Raw genomic sequence first — 18,927 nt, 5'->3', positions numbered from 1 at the left:
GCGCCACCACATCCCCAATAGCCAGTACATTTCAGTACTGCTTCTCAGTGCACTGAAGCACTCCCAAAGTGGTTTTCAACTGTAAGCTAATTGCCCCCGACAAGTTGGATACACATTTTAGCAACCTACGGAAGGATGCCAGGCTGAGTGGCCCCTGAGCCCCTGGCTGGGATTGAACTCTCAATCTTGTGGTTTATGAGTGAGTGGCTGCAGTACAGGCATTTAACCTCTGCACCACCAGGGATGGTAGAATTGTATTTAATGTGTAATAGTTTAATGTTATTTTTGCTGTGTGCCCTCAAAGTTGTTTCCAACTTAAGGCAACCCTAAGACAGGGTTTTCTTGGCAAGTCTCTTTAGAGGGGATTTGCTATTGCCCCCCTCTGAGGTTGAGAGTGTGTGACTTGCTCAGGGTCACGCAGTGGGTTTCATGGCTGAGTGGGGATTCGAGAGTTGTAGTCCAGTGCTCAAACCACTACACCACACTGGCTCCAATAGTTGAATAAAGCAACAAGAGCAGAAGTAGTTACAAGTAGGCAGTAACTGGCTTCCAGAAGGATACCATAAAATTGAAATAAATGTCATGACATGGTCAAAAACAGGTATATATGCGACTAAACCATCACATTTTAACTTCTGTCTATGGATGGCTATACTAGTGGAAATATAATAATAATAATAATAATAATAATAATAATAATCTGTTTATTTATAGCCCACTTTTCCTTGGCAGATCAAAGCAGGTTACACAGAAGTACACAAATGTACACTTTACAAACAGTAATCGCATAAAACATCCAAATCAATATATAAACTATTAAAAACAATGTTAAAATTACAAGACTTAAACCACACAATAACTAGCTTAAAGTGCTGGTGCAACGGGGAGAGAGCAGATCTTACAACATCTGGGGGAAAGCCTGTTGGAAGAGGAAGGTTTTTAACCTCTTCCTAAATAGGTCAAGGGAGGTAGCCGAGCGGAGCTCACTGGGAAGAGAGTTCCAAAGCTGCGGGGCCGAGATAGAAAACGCCCTCTGTGTAGTCACGGAATATTTCGTGTCTGGAACCCTCAACAGTTGCTTCCCGGCCGACCTGAGAGCGCGGGGCGGATTATATGGGGAGAGGCGGTCCTCCAAGTACCCTGGGCCCAAGCCATTTAGGGCTTTATAGGTAATAACCAACACCTTGTATTGCGCCCGGAAGAGAATGGTCAGCCAATGTAGATCTTGTAGGACAGGTGTTATATGGCTGGTCCTGGAGCATCCAGTGACCAACCTTGCTGCCATGTTCTGCACTAATGGAAGCTTCTGGGTTTGGTACAAGGGTTGCCCCATGTAGAGTGCGTTACAGAAATCCAACCAAAAGGTCACCAGAGCATGTACCACCGTTTCAAGGTCCCCCCGGCCCAGGTAGGGTCACAGCTGGCGTATCAGCCGAAGCTGATAACAAGTGCTCCTGACTGTCGCATCCACCTGAGATGTAAGGTGGAGCGATGAATCCAGAAGCACCCCCAGACTGCGAACTGAGTCCTTCGGGGGAGCGTGACCCCATTCAGGACAGGTGGACAAATATCTTTCCTGGGCCTGGGGAACCTATCACTAGTACTTCCGTTTTCTTTGGATTCAAGCTGAGTCTGTTTTCCCTCTTCCAGCCCATTACTGACTCCAGACAGGAATCTAGAGGGGAGATGCCATCCCTGGTCACTGCATCAGTCGGAGACACAGAGAAGCATATTTGGGTGTCATCAGCATACTGATAACTTTGCGCCCCGTGTCTCCGGATGATCTCTCCCAGCGGTTTCATGTAAATGTTGAATAGCATGGGGGACAGAATGGCTCCTTGAGGGACACCAGATGTAAGTGCCCTCTTATCAGAGCACACGTCCCCCAGCTGCACCATCTGGAATCTACCCGAGAGGTAGGAACGGAACCACTGGAGTGCAGTACCCCCGATACCTAACTCCCTCAGGCTTTCCAGAAGGATATTATGGTCAATGGTATTGAAAGCCGCTGAGATGTCTAAGAGCACTAACAGGGACACGCTACCCCTGTCCATGCCCAGACGGAGATCATCGACCAGGGCGACCATGGCAGTCTCCATAGCCTGCCCGGAAGCCAGTTTGAAATGGGTCTAGAAAATCAGCATCATCCAAGACCGATTGAAGTTGAATGGCAACCGCCATGTATCAACCTTTCTAAGACATGACCTGTGCAGCCCAACTGTGAGAATGTGATTTTGCAGGACTGGGCAAACTCTTGGCAACTGTTGAAACCTGAGCTTTCAGGCTCAGCTCTGAGTCCAGGAGTGTACCCAGCCTGCCAACCTGAGATTTCAGAGGGAGTGAACCATCCAACACAGGCTGAATCCCTATTCCCTGGTCTACCTTAGAGAAATGACCAGGAGTACCTCTGTCTTGTCTGGATTAAATTTCAATTTGTTTGTTCTCATCTAGTCAATTACCTATAGCAGACACTGGTTTAGTACAGAGATAGCTTCCTTGGAATTGGATGGAAAGCCAGTTGCAAACCATTTTGTTTTTACATTTAATCCTAATAGTAGCCTCATTAAGAGTGATTCATAGTTTTCCATGATCTACACAATCAAAGGCTTTGCTATAATCAATGAAGCACAAGTTGATTTTCTCCTGAAATTTTTTTGGTGTGTTCTGTTATGCAACATATATGCCACCTTTCTCCCAGGAAGAGACCCAAATCATAAACTGTGATTATCTATACAGTCTGCCCGCACCATCCGTGGGCTTGCCATCCACAGACAAAATGGCAAGGGCACTGCAGGCACGAGCATGCTCTGCCATGCACAGGAGCGCACTGCCATAGTAATCCATAGGATTCCTGCATAGGCATTTCCCCCCATAGGCAGGAGGGTGCGGTCCGGAATGGATCCCCTGCGTATAGGAAGGACCACTGTATTTACTGAAAATTGGACAGCTTTATAAACTATTACTTGAAATTAACTCCCTCTCCCGCTAACCATGCTGGATGGAGAAGATGGACTGAGGAACATGTGAGACCAGGAGGAATACAGATACAGATGAGAGTATTGCCCCTCCAATAAAAATTCTGCCATTCCAAATGGAATTTCCTTAAATCCCCAAATTTTTAGCATTGCAGAGGGTGAATCTTTGAAAATTGTTCACGCCTCTTATATCTGATGTGTTAGCATTCAGCTTGGTAACTCCTGCCCCCTTTTCTTTGAATGCTTAAACCATCTTTCTAAATGCTTAATTGACATTTTAAGTTATTGTAATGTTAGAAATTTGGGGAACTGAAGAAAAATTGCAGAATAGGGCAGAATTTTTACAGGTTGGGCAGTGCCATCATGTTGGTTCCCAGTCCCTGTACCTACACTCCAGGTGTACTTAAGGGTAGATGAACCAGCCCAATATATGTTTTAGCAATAGGCTGAAAGCATTGAAAGTACAGGGCTGTTGTGCTAATGTACGTGCTATGGATTTTGTTAATTTTAATTTACTCTGGACTTTAGCATGGTTGTGCTTATGAAGTTATAGTGTTTTCCATAATGTTTTTTTCAGAGATATCATGATATTTTCAGTTATCTATTTTGAGACTAATGAGTGCAAAGGCTCTTCTGGTTATATCTGAGATCTCCATGCTGTTTGATGGAAACCCTATCCACAACATCTGTGGATTTGTTCTGCGTTTCATTTGGTAGGTATTTAAACCTTAACTATGGCAGTTGGTTCTTTTGAATTGTTTGAATCTTGTTCTCTGTATATTTACTGTTGTTTTCTTTCTTGGCTGAAATGTATAATGTAGGCTTGTGAGGGGCCAATGAGGGATCCACACAGTGTACATATGCTATGTGGTGATCAGGTAAGATAATAATAATAATAATAATAATAATAATAATAATAATTATTATTATTATTATTTATATTTCCCGCCTCTCCCTGCAGATTGAGGTGGGAAATATAAAGATCACCTCTAACATAAGATAGAGTGGAGCAATTGCTTGAAGAGCAGAGTTAGGGTATGCGAAAAGGTAGAAAATCCCCAATTGTTTACTATGCATGTATTGAGTACGGTTTGGATTTTCAAAACTTGGGTTCAGAGAGCTGGTCAAATGATTAGATATGGTGATATCAAGAAGAAAAGACCGAGGCACATATGTTCAAAAGCCAAACCACAAAAAAGAGGTTCCCAACAATTATTGTCCAGTTAGTCTGACATCAATCCCAAGAAAGATTCTAGAGCAGATAATTAAACAAAGAGTCTGTGAACATCTAGATGGCAATTCCATAATCACAAAAACTCAACATGGGTTTCAGAGAAACACGTCATGCCAGACAAATCTAATCTCTTTCTTTGATAAAATTACCAGCTTGGTAGATGAAGGGAATGCTGTGGATATAGTATATCTTGATTTCAGTAAGGCCTTTGACAAGGTTTCCCATGACATTCTTGCAAACAAGCTTGTAAAATGTGGACTAGACAAGGTAACTGTTACATGGATTTTTAACTGGTTGACCGGCCGAACCAAAAGGGTGCTCAACAATGGCTCCTTTTCATCCTGGAGAGAAGTGGCCAGTGGGGTCCCACAGGGCTCTGTCCTGGGCCCAGTGCTATTCAACATCTTTATCAATGACCTGGATGACAGAATTGGGAGCATACTTATCAAATTTGCAGATGACACCAAATTAGGAGGAATAGCTAATACCCAAGAGGACAGGATCAAGATTCAAAATGACCTGAATAGAATAGAAAGCTGGGCCAAAGCTAACAAAATGAAATTCAACACGGAGAAATGTAAGGTATTGCACTTAGGGCGGAAAAATAAAATGCACAAATATAGGATTGGGGACACCTGGCTGAATGAAACTACGTGTGAAAGGGATCTAGGAGTCCAAGTAGACCACAAGTTGAACATGAGTGAACAGTGTGATGCGGCAGCTAAAAAGGCCAATGCAATTTTAGGCTGCATCAATAGAAGTATAGTGTCTAGATCAAGAGAAGTAATAGTGCCACTGTATTCTGCTTTGGTCAGGCCCCACCTAGAATATTGTGTCCAGTTCTGGGCGCCACAATTCAGAAAGGACATTGAGAAACTGGAGCGTGTCCAAAGGAGGGCGACAAAAATGGTGAAGGGTCTGGAAACCATCGCCTATGAGGAACGACTTAGAGAACTGGGGATGTTTAGCCTGGAGAAAAGAAGGTTAAGAGGTGATATGATAGCCCTGTTTAAATATTTGAAGGGATGTCATATTGAGGAGGGAACAAGCTTGTTTTCTTCTGCTCCAGAGAACAGAACCCGGAACAATGGATGCAAGCTACAGGAAAAGAGATTCCAGCTCAACATTAGGAGGAACTTCCTGACAGTAAGGGCTGTTCGACAGTGGAATGCACTCCCTCGGAGGGTGATAGAGTCTCCTTCCTTGGAGGTCTTTAAACAGAGGCTGGATGGCCATCTGTCAGGGATGCTTTGATTTGGATTTCCTGCATGGCAGGGGGTTGGACTGGATGGCCCTAGTGGTCTCTTCCAACTCTATGATTCTATGATTCTATCCCTTTTAATCTGTTAACTTGCAGCTTGAGCTTGAAGTCACAGATAGCTGTGTCCACACTTCAGAAATAATCCAGGTTGACACCACTTGAACTGCCATGGTTCAGTGCTATGGAATTCTGGGAAGTGTAGTTTGTTGTGTCACCAGAACTCTCAGACAGAGAAAGCTAAATGTATCCCAAAACTACAATTCACAGCATTCCATAGCATTGAGCCATGACAGTTAAAATGGTGTCAAACTGGATTATTTCTGTAGTGTGGATGCAGTTGAAATACACTCAGGGAAAATGCATGACCCTGCTGTGAGTGTAGTGACTGTGAATTATGTGGCACTAAGAACACTTTAAAAGAAATATGTGTGTGTGTGTATTAATGTATATATTTAAAAAGTAATATGTTTTAAAATATGCAGAATATATAGGAAATGTAAGATGAAAATGGGATATGAAGATAATGAGAACCGATATAACAAAATAACCATTGAATTTATATATATGAATGAATATGTAATTGTTAGATTTGTCTTATTTACCTATGTAATAAAAAGATATTTTAAAAAAGAAAACTTTAAAACAAAACTGATATAAATACTAGAACAAAACTGTATGAAGATATGCTTGATAGGATTTGTAAAACTGCCTTTCTTTTAAGAGTTTCATAAACATTAAATTACAATGTTTAGTGTTCAATAAAAAAACCTATCTATGTATAGACAGATATACTAAAATAAATAAATGTTCACTGTTTAATAAACATTAAACTGTAATATGAATTCTATGATTCTATGAATAAAGCTTGGTAAACACTGTTGCCTTGGAGTGGAGGCGCTGCAACAATAACCACCAACACTTATATTGGAAGGAAAATACTTTATTAACAGCTGAGGGTAGGGTTGGCCCAAACATGCATGAGGTCTGGATCTGTCATCAATCAATCCATTGTTGAACGATGAACCCATTTGCTTGGCCATGGCCAAGCTTCAGGATGACCAAAGAGGGTGACCAATTAATCACCCTTCCAGCTCTCTGTTAACCGGTTGTGCACATCATTGGATCGCCGCCTTTTGTCACCAGGGGATGCTGACACGATGCTGCCCCTTCAATGGCAATCTCCCAGCAGCTCGGGTCACTGTAGGACTCGATCCAGGGCTATGCAGCCCTAGAAACCACACCCACCAGATCCATGCTACCGCCTCTTGGAAGTTGTGACAGCGCAGCCCAAACCAAGCAGAGGGAGGGAGGGGAGAGCTGGGCTGGAATGGCACCGGCTTGGGTGCCATGTGGCCTTAAATAGTACCAAACCAAAACAGGAGCTGGGAAATCACAGGCCCTGGTCACAGCCCCAGTCAGCCCAGCCAGCCTCAATCAGGTGGCACTTCTGGCTCACAAGCCTGCTGAGAGTTGAAGTCCATGCCTGCTGGCCTGGCTAGTCCCAACATGCGGCAGCCTTAACCCCAGCGGCAACCAGGCTGACCCGGTAAGTCAGGCGGCCTCATTTTTTTAAAAAAACCAAACCTAACCAAACCATGGGTTTTAAAATATTCTGTCATCCATTGAAAGTCAGTGTCCCTTTTGATTACTTGGGAACTAACTTTAGGGTTTCCAGAAATATTGGTGTGAAAAGAATGACGTTTCCTAATATGTTTATGTGCAAGTATTTGAAATAGCAAGGAAGCAAAAGGAGTGGTCATAGCCACAAGCAAAGAAGAATGGGGAAAAATGAAGAAAATAATGACACATGAACTGTTCAAGTTTTGCTTTCCCTACTGCCTGAGGGGTTTCTTTCCTATGGTCAGAGAGTTGAGTTATTTCTCACAGATGTAAGACGTTATTTATTTCAGCTTTCTTACAGACTATTCAAGCATAATGTTAATAGGCCAGGCCTGTTTTGGTTAAGATGTCTTTAGCACAGCTGGATTTCTTCAATTAAACTCAGGATCTTTGATACTGCATGTAGACTTTCACTGATTTCTCAACAAGGGCCTCATTCCCACTATGTTTTAAACCGGTTTGTAAACCAGCTTGAAGTGGTTTAAATGATCCTTGTTTGCACTTGAGCCGAATTGCTGAAGTGGTTTGGAGAGAGGGTATGCATTAGACCCATTTAACACACTTCTTTTTGACGCTCATTTTTTCCGCATCTTTTGCAATAAACCGATTCAGTGCAAGTGTGAATGGGATGCAAATTGGAATCGAGTTTTTTTTAATGATGTGATCAGATGATCGTCCACTGAAGAGGATCCTTTTGGAATGGAATCATTGGTCAATGTGAATGAGAAGTGGACTATTTTACAACAAGAAAATGCGATTGGGTCAAATGCAGTGTGAACCTCGCTCTGCTGTCAAATTGATCCATCGATTCAGATCGCAAACTGATTTATTTGTAAGTGGGAATGAGGCCAGGATCTTCAATTTCTTCGCAGCTTATCAGTGCTTTTTTCTCTACATTTGGGCAACTGCCATAGCATAGCATTTGCCTTCCTTTGCACCTTCACAGCTAAATTTCCCAGAGCAGTGGTGGAAAATTAGGAGATTTTTTTTACATGTAAAGAAATATTTTTTCTGTATAAAGAGCTAGTGTAGCGTAGTGGCTTGAGTGCTGGATTACAACTGTGAAGACCACAGTTTAAATCCTGGCTCAGCCATGTAAACCTGCTGGGTGATCTTGGGCAAGTCATACTCTCTCAGCCTCAAAGGCAAACCCTCTATGAAGAAATGTACCAAGATATGTTCACCTTAGGGTTGCCATAAGTCAGAAATGACTTCAAGGCACACAACGACAAAGAAAGTATGCAAAGGACACATGACTTGTTTTTTAAGGAATACAACTTCCAGAAACCTACAGGAAGTTTTTTGTTATGACTGTGTGTCTTCAAGTAATTTCTGACTTATGGCAACCCTAAGATGATCTTATTACAGGGTTTTCTTGGCAAGATTTGTTCAGAGGAGGCTTGCCTTTCTTTCCTCTGGGGCTGAGAGAGTGTGACTTATTCAAGGTCACCCCATGGGTTTCCATAGCTGAGCAGGAGCTCAAATACTGGTCTCCAGAGTCGTAGTTCAATGCTCAAACTACAACACACTAGTTTTCTACAGCATGTGTGGTTCTACCTTGAAATAAGGCACTTGTCTTTCAAGCACATTTTTGAAAACTGTTTGGGGTATATATATTTGGCCGGTAAAACAGAATACTCTGTCTCTGTTTTGTCTAATAACTTGCATACTGGCTATGGAGAAAATGAAGTTACTTCCTTTACAGTTTTTCAGGCAGCCACTATGGAAGCTGTTTGGGCTTGTAAAGCAGAGAAGCACAGAGAAAGAGATTGAAGGACAGCTCTGTTTTGCCAGTTCCATATAGCTAATCAGACTGGCAAAGCAGAATTCTATCTCTGCTTGACCATCTCATTCAACTTCTCTATTGGCCATGGGGGAAGGACATAGGTGAGTGGGAGAGATGGAAGAGACCTCAAGGGTCATCAAGTCCAGTTCCCTGCCACGCAGAAAGGCACAATCAGATCCAGCATCTGACCTCCAAAGAAGGAGACTTGCAATAATAATCGTCATGGCAGAAAGGAAATATATCCATCTCCTAGCCTTGGTGTTCCCTACAGACTCAGTTTGTCATTGTTGTGGGCCTTCAAGTAATTTCTGACTTATGGCAACCCTAAAGTCAACCTATCATGGGGTTTTCTTAGCATGTTTTTTCAGAGGGGGTTGCCATTGTCTTCATTCGAGAAAGTGTGACTTGTCCAGGGCCACCCAGCTGGTTTAACATGGCTGAGCTGGGATTTTAACCCTGTTCTCCAGAACCACTTTGGCTTACAGACTCAGTTAGTGATGGAAAAATCTTCTCAGCTTCACTTTTTTACATTCAGATTTTTAAATCTGAAGATTTTTCTGTCCTTAAAGTCTTTGCATATTTTAGAAAATTCATTAAAAAAAAATCTTCCCTATCTGAACTTAGCCAAATGTGGAAAATCCACCTGTTCCTAGCATGGAGAGAACCATGTTGTACCTGCCCATTGTATTGTTGTTCAAGATGATGAGTTTCTCAGAAAAAAAAGAAGAGCTGACAGCTCTAACTAACCACTAACATCATTAAATTCATAGCGATTCAGATCCAAACTGCCTTCGAAGCCCTAGTCTTAGACAGATAGATATGTCAATTTCAGTTTCTCACACACATTTTAAAAAGCTTCACGTGTGTCAGTATCCTATCAAGATCTTGGATGACCAACCATGGACTAATGAGAACAGTCACAGAAAGCTGGATTAAATAAGGGCCCCTTTTATCTGAAACTAGAACCTATTTGGGCCTGTCTGAAGTTTCAGTTGACTGAAGTTTTAGGAACAAGGGAGATGGACAAATTAATATGGGGCCAGCTGAGGCCAGGTGTCACCCCTTGACTACCTCCTCAGCCTTCCCTTGGCCAAAACACCTGAGCCTTGAGGACAATCCAGGGCTGATGGTGTGTATCTATCTGGAGCGTGTAACATGTTGTTCCTGGGGGAATTGGAACAGAGAGTGAGGGATATATTGGCTGGTCTGGTGGGGGAAAGGGACTAAGCAGACACTTGTATCTTGCCCATGGCAGGTAGCAGGGGGAGAATATCAGAGTTTCAGTGTACACCTTGCAACTCTTTTGATGCAGGGTAGGAATCTGGAACTGCCTCTTTAGGTGCTGTGACCTGGAGGCTGGGTAAGGAGTCTACCTCTGAGGTCAGCCTGGGGGTTTTGCTCTCACTTAAAAAGTCCTGTGACTTGAGGTGGAGTGCCTTTGGTCTGCTTTCCAGTAGATGACTGGCTAGGGACAGTGTAGTTATTGGATTGCCCTTGGGGCTCAGGTGTTTTGCCCAAGGTAAGGCTGAGGAGGAAGTGAAGGGGTGACATCTGGCCTGACCTGATCCTGCATTCGGTTGCTTTTTCCCCCTTTCTAGGTATGATCAGTCACTAGGGTTGGTTTCAGCTGGTGCATGTGTGCATGCATATGTATGTATGTATGTATGTGTATGTATGTGTGGAGTGAACTGCCTTGCATTCCCTTATGTCAGCCCTCCCACCCAGTCCATTGCTGAGGGGGGCAGCACTGTGGCCTCTGGACCCTGAAGGCATACCTCCCCTGGAAAGGCCTCTGGGGTGTGGTTCGCATCCCCACACCCCTTTGGGATTACTCTGGGTTCAATAGAGCTTAATTAGGTTCTAGGTCAAATGAAATGACCCTTATTTAACCCAACTCTGTTTGTCTGGTCTTATTTCATGGTTGGTAAGCAATACAATCCCAGACCTATACAAGGAACAACATTGTGGGGAAGGGGACCAACTTTGATGGCTTCCTTAGTGAGAGGACAGAGATAATTATGTATGGCACAAGGTGCCAAAACACTGTGTATGGACAAGGCAGGGCCAGTAGCTATATAAAGCTATTCTGCTCATTCACATACCTCTTTTGGATTAAACCTTCAGCTCTTTCCATCCTGAATATAAAGAATTTTTAGTAAATTCCTTTTAAAAGATGAACTGATACTCAGTCCTTACACATCCCCGTTATTAGAAAAATATCTAGCAGTGCCTGTTCTAAAAGCCAAGATTCTTCAACAATATATTTTTCATTCCCTCCTCAAAGCTGATTCTCTTGTAAAACCAGTTGCTGTTCAAGGTTTTAGCAAGAGTAAACCTCTGGGGATGTGGTTGTGATTGCTTATGCATAATGAACTGTTTGTTCCTATAAATTTTTAGACATTTAGATTGTAAGCCGGAGGGCAGGGAATCATCTAATTAAAAATAATAATTGTAAGACGCTGTGATAGCCTATAGGGCTGAAGGGCAGGGTATAAAAATTATAATAAATAAATAAATATTTTTTTTCTAAGTATAAGATGAACAAAGAGTGAATTCTGATGCTCCTTCCCCCATTTACTTTCATCCAGCTATTAAGTTATATTCCATGAATATATAATTTTATTCCATGCTCTCATTACTTCCTTACACAGTTGTCATCTAACAGTTTCAAGCAAACAAAGCATGTTCTCCAGCACAGTGCTATAAGCCACACACATCTCAGTGCAAGCACAATCATTAATCTTGCAGGAAAATTACTGCAAGAAAATGAAGAAACTTATCACGTGAACTTTAAAACTGGCTCCAGCCTCCCAGGCTGGAGCTGGGAAGCAGGATGGAGGTGGGGATTATCACATGCTAAATTGCCACCTAATTGCTGCCTGCCATCAACCTGGGTCCCAGCCAGGTCCCGGCCATGCTCCGCCACCACTTTTCCAAAGTCAGAAGCTTTCTGGATTCTAAAAAGTGCTGGTGGAGCATGGCTCGGACCCGGGCTGATGGCAGGTGGCACTTAGGTGGTGTTTAGCATGCAATAATCCCCACCTCCATCCCGCGTCTTTGTTCCATCCGGGAGGCTGGAGCTGGTTTTAAAGTTCATGTGATAAGCTCCGAAAGTAAGTTTTATCTTTATTTAGTGGGATTTAAGATAAATTGAAAGCTCTTGACACATTTTCCCTAAATGTGTCCATAAGCTTCCTAATATTTGTGAAATGATAGAGGGAGAATTTTTAGTGCACATATTCTCCTATTTTGCATTTGCTTACAATAGTTCAGATTTATGTTCTCTTAAATCAATTTCATCCTGTTAGATTTAAAGGAAAATCAAAGAAGCAAGTCAGCACTCCAGAAGTGGGGAGAGAGGTCTGATCAGCACTGTGAGAGTGCTACTTGGGTTGATTGGTTTTAACTCTTTCCCTACATGGTTTTTTCTAGATTTCATTCACTGCCCCAAACCTCCCATTTCCTCCAGGCCAATGGAAGCGTTGGAGATGGATTTTAAATTCCCCACCCAACACCACAGTTTCTAAGTAAATTTGATCTTCCATTTGAAACTGCCATTGACACATAGACAAACACTTTAAACTGCTTGAAATCCACTCATTTTCCATTCCTATCAACCAAAATAGCATGGTGATAACATACCATTGTTAAGAACAAGAGTATTGCCCCTATCACCTAAGCATTATCCAGCAGCTGTTAACACACACACACACACACACACACACACACACATATATATATTTGTGGGTTTTTTGGGCTATGTGGCCAAAAAACTATGGATGCCAGCCATGAAAGCCTTCAACTTTAAATTGTTAACATATTGCCTTTCTCATAAAACTGATTAGGAAAAGGCTTGGGTGTAGTCCTCTGTTATCTAAATCCACACAGATACAGAAACTAGTGCAGTGTAGAGCTTGTACTCTTTTAGAAAATGTTGGTTTCTTGTATGAAGATCTTTCTGATGGTGTATTGGCCAGAATACTCTGGGAGTTGCCCCCAGTCCCTCTGTTACCTCTATACTCTAGAGTTATGGCAGGCAGCTGTCTACACCGCATCCTGCCATGCCATCTGCCAGAGGCAGTACAGATCGCTACCTCTGAAGTAGCCAGTGTTGATCATATAGCTGGGCTCTCAGTTTGACCTCAGAGAGTGCAACTCATTGTCCTTGAAAAGCCGTGGCATAAGCCCAAGTTTTATATGGGCTACATACGGAAGAATGCAGTAAGACCTGTGTTTGAAGTTAAATGTGCTTGTATCCTGTCAGAAAAACGACGAGATAAATTGTGTGTGATAATCTCCATAGTCATATTAGTCTGGAATATACAAAGGGATCTTGCAGCACTTTTGAGACTTACTTTGTTTAAGAAGTTGTAGCGTAAGCTTTTGTAGACTTGGTCTACTTTCTCAGATGAATGGAGTGAAATGAAGTTCATTTGTCCTTCCTGGATCCCTTTGCGTACTCTCACTGGTTAAGTTGCCAGTCAACCAAATTTTTACAGGTTAAATTTGAGTTCTCTTCATCAAATCAATATAAGCTTTTACAAACTGAATTCTGATTTTATTTATTCATGTCTCTTCTCAACTCCTTTTTCTTGTCTTTTCTGTCAGGAAAATTCAGCCAAAGGAGCCGCTCTTTTGGGAGATTGCTCTTTTGGCATGTCTCAAGGATCAATTTGCTGAAAAGTCTGAAGCTTCTGAAAAGTAAGAAGTAGTCCTGCCAACTACCACCCAGTCTTCACCAAAGAAGCTGCCCTGACTTTGCCCTGTTTCTTATTTTGGGGGTTGCTTAAATCTGTCTCCTATTCAACAGACTTTTCCATGTCTCATACTGGTTAGAATTAGCCCCTTGCCTTTCTGAGTGTAAAAGTATTTTTTGAAATTAAATGCTAATACTGATGATGACGATGGCCAGAATCCTGTATTATGATCTATGTAATACAAGTTTATGTATTAGCTATATAGCAGAGAAATCAAGAAACTCAACTGGATTCTGGTCGATGATGATGATGATGATGATGATGATGATGACGACGATGATGATGATAGGGTTGACTTTTCTTTTCTCCAATATTGGGATTCAAATCTGATTACAAATTAGAATGATTGCAATATAAACACATACAAAAAATCAACCCTAAACTATTAAGTATCTTATACTCAGCCTGAAAATCTAAAGATAAGGCATACAAGGACAGGGATAATACTGGGGGAAGGCATTATGTCCAGCAGATACTGCTTCTTCTCCTCTCCCTCTGAGGCCAGGACAGTGACAATTGGGATGGATGGAGGGCTCTTCATCTTTTTCTGGGCTTAGACACACTGGAGCTGTTCCTGCCTTATTTTCTTTTTCTCCATGACCAGGGATCGTATTTTAAATTTATTTAAATAAAATAGTTAGGGAGCCAGTGAGATGTAGTTGTTTGAGCGTTGGGATACAATACTGGAGACCAGGATTGAAATCTCAGCTCTCATGGAAACCTTGGTCAAGTCACACTCTCTCAGCCTCAGAGGATGGCAATGACAAACCCTCTCTGAAGAAAACCCCATGATAGGTTTGCCTTAGGGTCGCCATAAGTCGGAAATGACTTGAAGGCACACAAGAACAACATTTAATTTAAATAATTTAATTTTCTGTTCATTTAAAACAATACAGCATCTTTTTACAAACTCTTTCCATAAAAGCCTTCAGTTCTAAAAACCTGTCTGAATAATAATAATAATAATAATAATAATAATAATAATAATAATAGATATTTGTCTGCTGATGGAAAGACAGCACAGAGGGTGCCATTCTAGCCTCCCTAAGGAAGAGAAGCCACCCATCTCATGTTCCCACCAACTGTATCTGTGAATGTGCTGAGACTAAAAGAAAGGTCTGACCTGTTGATCTCAGGATCCACTGGCTCACAGGGGAAATACAGTCTATCAGATGGACTGGACTTAAGCCATATAGGAGATTTCCCAACCCATCCTTGACGGGGTCACACTTCCCCTGAAGAATGAAGTTCACAGTTCGGGAGTGCTCCTGGACTTGTCTCTACAGTTGACATCTCAGGTGGAGGTGATAGCCAGGAGTGCATGGTGTCAGCTTTGGTTGATACGCCAACTGCGTCCCTACCTGGCTCAGGGGGACCTTAAAACAGTAGTACACGCACTGGTAACCTCTGGCATTGAAGACAGATCTCTTCTGGCAGGCCTATCCAACAGATCTCCTCTAATCTGATTTTGAATAACTGAATATGATGACTCGATTCTTACGACTGTAAGCAATACTGTAACAACTCTTCCCTTTTTATTTCTGATTGAAGTATTTTGTATTTTATATTGTCTTTGTATTTTATGATTTTTTTTTTGCTGTAATCCTGCTTCGATCCGAAGGGAGAAGCGGGAGATATAAATAAAAATTTATTATTATTATTATTATTATTATTATTATTATTATTATTATTATATAGAGCTTTATAGGTCATAACCAGCACTTGAAATTAAATACAGCACTTCCCACTGTAAAATCTATTGATAGTCTAGGTCTAGTAGTGGCCTCTGTCTGCATTGAAATTCCCCAGTACCATCTTAACTGGCAAAATTTCAGACAAGATGTTGGCCTGTGACTCTAACATCATCATCATTTTTTTCCTGAATGATTTTCAACATTTTTGCCCGATGAAGAAGCCAGCGAAGCTTTGAAAGCTTGCATGATGTATTTTATGCTTTGGAGTTGGCCCAATAAAAGTTAACATTTTGTTGTATTCTAAGAAATGAAGCATTTCACAAATGGATTGTGGTGAAAGGAATTCTGGGGAATATGAACAGAATCTGCAGTCGAGAGTAGCAGCTGTTGAAAGAGCTACATAGTGTTAAATTCACTTTAATTATTTCAAGTCACCTGGCCGTATTTACAATGGAACAAAGAAATGCTTGTGTGTTTTCAGACTTTTAGATACAGCTATGCACCGAAAAAAACAACCACATATAATCCAGCTACCCTTGCTAGTTACACTTATTGCCTGAGGGGAAGCCTGGACTTCAGAGTAACAATACACAGTTCCCATCTTATTTCTTATTCATGTTTTTCTACTCTTACGTAACAGATTTTTTGAGCCATTATGTTTTAATGGTAGTTTATAATCTTTCTCTCCCATGTATACTTCCATTAGGTGTTTAGTTAACTGTCCTAGGCCCAATAATTTTATATTCCCTTTCCCCAAAGTCAGTCTCTGTGACTCTGTTAAGAAAAAAGGAGAAAGAAACATTTTGTTTTATGCTCATTTCCATGAATATTCTACAAATCCACATGAGATTCTAAAGCAGAACATTTCAGAAGCTTTACATCTCCAAAGAAAGCAAAAGTGATATTTGTCCTTATGAAGGAGTTTGAAGGAATGGACATTTGTTGTGGTTGAGCACTCCAGGATCATAAAAATCCAATTGCTGTAAATCAGCAATTGGCCCCTTTAATTTATTTAATTAAAATTGGAAGAATTTGTAAGCAGTGAGCACAACTGATTACAGAGGGAAAACAATTAATTACAGAGGGGAAAACAAATGAAGTAATTAAGAATGGTGAATCTGGCTTACAGAGGCTTTTATGGTGTTTTTGTCTTCCTGAAACAGAGCAGCAATTTTGAAATGTCACAGTATGTTCTGGCCAGCAAAGTACAGGTCTCTATGATGCGGGGAGGATTGGTCCACCAACACCCACAGAATTCTTGTTGCTTGCAAGAGTCTTTCAAATGCTTATTATGAGGCTGTCACTGAATGTGCTTTCCCAAGAATCAAGTACCCAAGCTATTGGAAAATCCTCAGGTTAATAAGAGAATTAATGCTGACATAATTCATTTTGTCATTGCTATTTGCTGTCAGGTTGACTTCAATTTAAGGCTATCCTATGAATGAAAGTCTTCCAAGACCAGTGGGTTATCAGCTGCCCTGCTCAGGACTTGCAAACTCAAAGCTGTGGCTTCTTTGACTGAATCAATATACATGCAGTATTTTTTGTTAATTGCCATCAGGTTGACTATGATCACTCTATGAATGAAAGCCTTCCAAGTCACCCTACGATTAACAGTTACCTTCTTTTCCTACTGCTTTCTACTTTACCATGCACTATTGTCTTTTCTAATGAGTCACTTTGCCTCATGAGCTGTCCAAAGTATGACAGTCTCGGTGTAGTCATATTGGTTTCTAGGGACAGAATGGGCTTGATGTGCTGTAAGTCCCCTTCATCTTTTTAACAGCTTGTGATATCCATTCTCCAAACTTCATTTCAAATTAATTGCTCCCCCCCCCCCCCAGGTACTTTCTTCTTCACTGTCCAGCTTTCACAACCATGACATAAAAGTCAGACACTCTTCTACAAAGCCTTTTTCTTTGAATAAGTATGTGCAGGGTATATTTGAGTCTATGACTCAAATGACTATGCATTTTATGAAATTTATATGCCTATATTTATCTGTTCTTTTCAAAGTCTTTTAAAAATCTATTTAGCTGCTTGAAGAAGCCCATAATACAGCATTTCCACTGTTAAACATTACTGCATAGGATCCTGAAATTACTCCTTTTATGGTGTGTATGAGTTTGTGTGTGTGTGTGTGTATGTGTATTTTTGTGTAAGACAAATAGAACACAAACACAGTGCTATAGAAAGCCCCAGGTGCTTCATGTTTCCCTCTTCCCCCAACACTCAAATCCTTTCATAAACTCAAAGCACTTAACACAGAGATATGTGTACACAACTCCTTAATATGCCCTCCTAGTTCAAACAAACACAAAGGCCCTTCACAAATACTTAAGTATTACTTATTCTTACTTCTAAGTCACAAACATATAGTGAAGTCATCATCAATTCTCTTGTCAGCTGTAAGTGTAATAAGAACATAAGAGCCAAGGCAAAGGACTATCCAGTCTAATATTCTGTTGACACAATGACCAATCACTTGCCTATGAGAAGTCTGCCAGCACAATATGAGGGTGATGACTTCCTTTATAATACTCAGTATATTACAGTGAGCATATAAAACAACTACATAGTGAGTATATGATGTGACTACTTGGCACTGGACTTCTTTGTTTCTAGGTGGAGCCTGGAGTTTCCAGCCACACTTTTGTTTTTGTTTAATTACTGTATCATGCAACAGAATTTTTCTTTTTTAAAAAGTTGTATGAGTTGTGGCATGCTAATGTGCAGGGTATAATAAAAAGGAAGAGACAACATAAGATGCACAGCTCATTAGAAAGGACAAGAATACTTGGTAAATGGGAGGGCAGGAAGAAAAGAGGAACAGTACAGGTAGATGGATTCAATGGGGGAAGTCAAGGCCTTGGGATTTCAAGTCTTGAGCAGGGCTGTTAGTGACTGGGGCCCTTGGAGGTCTCACATTCATAGAATGGCCATGAGCTGAAGCCAAACTGATGGCCAAGACAACAACAACAATATGTCTGTGTTCCAGCCAAACTGTAAGGGTCAGGAAACACAAGGAAGGATAATAAAGGGGGGGGGGGGGGAGATAAAACTACAAAAATCCACACATGTATGTATTTAATATTCCACATTTATCTTGGTACAGAATGTATATTTCTTATATTGTGGGCTATTTTTTGTTGTATATGTGCATGCCCCCCCCCTCCCATTATGCTTTTATGGTTCTAAATAGTTTTAAATTGTTTTAAAGAAGTGGTGTTTTGGTGGGTTTTTTGTTGTTGCTATATTTCATTTTATTGTATGCTGTGAACCAGCTTGGGCTCCATACTGAGAAACTCAGGAGATAGAAATTAAAAAACAAAAAACAAAAATCTCTACTGAAGGAAAAGGGCCTAGAGAGGGAGGCTGTGAAGTGGTTTGCCACAGGGAACAGGAGGAAGGGGGTCTGAGATTCACATGCTCTTTTCTAGTTTCTTGTATCCTTATCTCCTAGCAGAAAAAAACCCCAAAGACTTGAAACAAGTATTGTAGAAAGTCAAGGAAGAGAGTGCAAAGGCAGTTTGAGATCTGGACATTAAGAAAATAAATATAATGATCACTGAAGATTTATATAACTTTGAAGCAGATGAT

Source organism: Sceloporus occidentalis, unplaced genomic scaffold (assembly GCF_023333645.1).
Source record: "Sceloporus occidentalis isolate IW3139 unplaced genomic scaffold, rSceOcc1.0.p SCAF_2, whole genome shotgun sequence".
Taxonomy (NCBI): domain Eukaryota; kingdom Metazoa; phylum Chordata; class Lepidosauria; order Squamata; family Phrynosomatidae; genus Sceloporus; species Sceloporus occidentalis.
The sequence above is the reverse complement of the archived record's forward strand: the minus strand, read 5'-3'. Positions refer to the sequence as shown.